Here is a 4,313-nt window from a genome sequence, read left to right on the forward strand (position 1 = left end):
GTCCCCGGGTACCGTCCCCGGTTCCCACACAACCTAGGGAGCCGCACGGCACGGAGAAAGCGCAGTGATGGCGCTCACCGGCCTGCCTCCCCTGAAAGGCAGGTGTCGCCCAGCCGAGACCCCCGTACGCTCCCCGAGACAGCGGCCAGCGCGGACTAGCAGCGGGGCTCACAAAGCGGATCTCTCGCCCGCCCGCCAGCCCGCTCGCTCCGCTCTCGTGGAGCGCAGGCGCCGCCAGGGCGGGGGCGCGTTCCGCCGGCGGGCGGGCTGCTCGCCCTCGGCCCCGCCCACGCGTCTCCGAGCACGCTAGGGGGAGGAGGGGGGGCGGAGGGCCACGCGAGGGCGGGAAGCGACCGGCGGGCCAGCACCTGCCAGGCCCCGGCGGTCCCCGCCCTTCGGTCCCGTAAACTGCGCCAGGCGAACCTTCCTCTTCCGCCCCTCCCACAGTCCCCGGCGGCGGCTGGCCCTGCCCCGCGCGCGCCGCGGCCCGGCCGTCTGTGACGTAGGCAGGCCCCGCCCCTGAGTATAAATACTGGCGTCTCCGGCGCCGCCTTCCCACACTCTCTGGCTGAACTCTCGGCTGCGGTGCTTCCGTCTCTCTTTCTGTCTCTCTTCCCCGGTTTGTCGCCTGCTCCGCTCTCCTCATCCTTCTCGCTCTGCTGCTCTGCGGTGTGACGAGGCTGAATCCTCTCTCCCCGCCCCACGCAGTTCGCGCCTTTCCTCTTTTTTTCTTTCCCCCTCTCGCGCCGCTCCCTTTTCTCCCGTTCGGCTGCCGCCGCCGCTGCTGCTCAGCTGGTGTCGGTGCCGCGCGTTTCCCCCCACGTCGTCCCCGCAGCCTATGGCCCAGGCCGCCTTGGGTATTTCTGCTCAAGGTAACCACATCCCTCTTTAAAAATTCCGCCGAAAAAGAGAAGACGCTTTACCCGACTCTTTGGGCCGTTATCTCACGTGAGTACCGGACCGAGGGAGGGAGGGAGGCCGGGAGGGTCGGGCCACGCCGCCTCCCGGCTGTCCCGTCGTCAACCCCCCCCCCCCCAGTGCCTGCCCCGCAGCCGGCGGCCTCGAACATGGCGGCCGCCGGCGTGTGTGACGGCGGCCCGGGTAGAGCTCCGGCGTTGGGACCGGACACCTGGCGATCTGGGCGGCCGCCGGCAGCCTCCGCGGTTGGGCGAGGGGGCGTGTGCGCGTGGGGCCTGCGCTCGGGGAGGGGTCGCCGTCCCCGCCCGGCGGCATGCCGGCCCCCACCCCACTCCCGTGGTGCATTGCTATTTCCGGGGAGGGGGCCCAGCGGCGAAGCCCCGAGGGGTCAGGGTCCCGCCGCTTCCCCACCTCCCCGTCCGGGTCTCCGCGCCCGCTGCGGGGGCCATGACGCTGAGTGGCCCGGCTAGGCGATGGGCTGCGGCGGCCGGGGCGCCGGGTTATGAATGGAGCGGGGCGGGCCTCGAGCCGGCATCTGGTGACAGCTGGGAGGAGGCTGGATTCTTGCGGGCGGAGGGTGAGGGGGGGTGCGGAGAGCGCGGTCCCCCTCTGCTGGAGGAAAGTTGACCTCACTCGGGGCCCGGCGGCGGGGAAGCCCGGGTGTCAAGTAGCGAGCGGGTAGGCCTTTGGCCCCTTCTGGAAACCTCGGCGCGGCTGCCCCGCCCCTGCGGCTCTCCTGATTGGGTCCGGTGGCTTTCACTTACCCCAGTCACCTCCTGGAGCCTGGAGATTAGTCACCATGGATTCGTTTTCAGGTCCTCGCTGTGATCGCGGGGCAGAAAGAGGGCGAAGGGTAGGTGGATGCGGCTTATCAAGTACAACGTTCGCTGCCAGCAGTTAGTGATGACCAAGACGGGTTTTAACCGTGTCATTTATCTTGAACGCGTGTCCTTCTGCCTAAGAAACGAAGCTGCCGGGGACACCGTTTCCAGCCTCGGGGTGTTTGAATCTTGTGGTGGATATATGTTAGGTTGTTCCATGTGTTTTACTGCTCAGTCTGGGTGGGAACTGATTAACTCTTTCCCCTTCCTGAGTGCTCAGCTAAGAATTATGTGGACTGTGAACTAGCCTGGCAGAAATAGGTCTGACACACGAGAACATGCTTGTACTGGCCATGCCAATGAGGCCTGAGGCGTTCAAGTTAAGTAGGAAAGAATGTTGAAATAAAATTGTAGATAATAATCAATTTATAATCAAATAATCAATTTATTTCTCTCCCAGGGTTTTAATAGGATTCTTAACAAAGAAATCAGAGTGGCAAGTCCAACTTCGACACCCAGCTAACATTGGGCAGTGCTTGTCTTACTGTCCAACAGTTGTACTGATCTCTGTTGCAGCTTTAGTATTTCCATATATTAAATACAGCTCTGATTTTTAAAAATTGGCAGTAAAATTTTCATATCTTGTTCTGTGTAGTTTTTTTTGTTCTTTGAGACAGGGTTCACTTTGTAGAGCAGACTGAGCTCGAATTTACCTCTCCCCCCTCAGCCTGGTGCTGGGATTACAGGTTTAAGTAAGTCTGGCTTCTGTTTGAGTTTTAACAAAGAAGTGATGGAGAGGGTTGTACCTGCAGATAGAGGAAGGTTTTGTTTTGTTTTGTTTTTGGTTTTTTTCGAGACAGGGTTTCTCTGTAGCTTTGGAGCCTGTCCTAGAACTAACTCTTGTAGACCAGGCTGGCCTCGAACTCACAGAGATCCGCCTGCCTCTGCCTCCCAAGTGCTGGGATTAAAGGCGTGCGCCACCACCGCCCGGCTCTCGAAGTTTTTGAAGCCACCCTTGGCCACATAATAGCAAAATCCTGTGTCCAAAGAGGGGAGAAAGCTCTATAATCTAAACTGTCAAAATATAGAACATTGCTAACACTCCACAAAGCTTTTTCCTTATCTGTTTCTGTGGAGGCCTATCTGGTCTTCCATTTTGTTGTTATTTTGTTTTTAAATCAGAGAACTTAAATGGAATCAATTGAAACACATTCTTTTGTGTAAAAGACTTTTAATTAGCATGTTTTTGTATATTAATCAATAGGTTGTACCTGAATTGTGTAAATTAAAAATAAACCATTTTTTGGAAAAGTTGCAAAGATAATAGTAACATTTGTAAAGATGCCAAGAGAAAAACAATTTTGAGTAGTGTCAAAAAGGACAAGGTAGGCTGACAACTTTAATCCCAGCACTTGGGAGGCAGAGGAAGGCAGATCTCTTGAGTTTGAGGCCAGCCTGGTCTACAAAGTGAGTTCCAGGACAGCCAGGGTTATTACACAGAGAAACTCTGTGTCGAAAAACAAACAAACAAAACCAAGGTGAGTCTGGATTTGTATCTTAGTTGATCAAGTGCTTGCCTAGACTCAAAAGCTCTTGATGTCCCGTCAGCCTGTACCCAGTGAGTAGGTGCACACCTGTGATCCTGCCTGCCGTCCATTTTTAGTCTCAGCGCTTGGGAAAGGAGGCAGAAGGGTGAGGATTCGGTGTCACCTTTGGTTCCACAGGAGTTCCAGGGCCAGCCTAAGGCAACGTGGCCTCAGCTCATTTCTTCCTCCGTAATTTACACAAATCATTATAAATGATCGTCAGGTGTTTTTCTTTCCTCCTCCGTTTTTGCTTTCCAAGACAGGATTTCTCTGCGTTGCCCCAGCTGTCCTAGAACTCAGGGTTAGGTGGAACTCAGCCTGCCTCTGTCTTTTGAGGGCTGAGATTAAAGGCATGAGCCACCACTGCCTGGCTAGTAATTTGTTTTCCAGTCCTGCCTATCATCCACATTTCACTCACCATTCTTTATGCCTTCTCCTTCCAGATAAGCATGTGCATTTATCCTGTATGTAATGTCCATCTTACCCTGGGTTCCACTCTTGGTGTATTTTATTTTATTTTATTTTTTATTTTTGGTTTTTTAAGACAGGGTTTCTCTGTAGCTTTGGAGCCTGTCCTGGAACTAGCTCTTATAGACCAGGCTGGCCTCAAACTTACAGAGCTCTGTCTGCCTCTGCCTCCCAAGTGCTGGGATTAAAGGCGTGTACCACCACAGCCCGGCCACTTTTGTTATCTATTAAAATGTCTTTGGTAGTAGCTCTGTTAAGTGAGAGAGTGTAGACGTCGTGAAGGCTAAGGTTTACTGTCCAGTGTCTCTGAGTGTTTGTCTTGGGTTGCCATGAGCCTCAGCATGGCTGTGAGTAAGATATGAAGACAACAATGTCTCATCCAGGGTAACTGTTCCATTCCTTAGGGTAGCTAAAAATTACCTGATTCCCAGCATGATTTAGTTGTTTTTTGGTTTTTCGAGACAGGGTTTCTCTGTGGCTTTGGAGCCTGTCCTGGAACTAGCTCTTGTAGACCAGGCTG

At 54.6% G+C, this 4,313-nt stretch overlaps 1 protein-coding gene across 2 annotated transcripts in view; it reads left to right on the forward strand.

Moving 5' to 3' along the window:
* The first annotated feature begins 525 nt into the window (after nucleotides 1-525).
* Nucleotides 526-4,313, forward strand: part of Azin1 (antizyme inhibitor 1) — a 32,397-nt gene continuing 28,609 nt past the window's right edge. For both annotated transcript variants that reach the window (NM_001301793.1, NM_001291634.1), the window contains exon 1: nucleotides 526-948. The gene's annotated coding sequence lies outside the window, so the exon portion shown is untranslated. The remainder of the gene's footprint in view (nucleotides 949-4,313) is intronic.

Source organism: Microtus ochrogaster, unplaced genomic scaffold, assembly GCF_000317375.1.
Source record: "Microtus ochrogaster isolate Prairie Vole_2 unplaced genomic scaffold, MicOch1.0 UNK29, whole genome shotgun sequence".
Taxonomy (NCBI): domain Eukaryota; kingdom Metazoa; phylum Chordata; class Mammalia; order Rodentia; family Cricetidae; genus Microtus; species Microtus ochrogaster.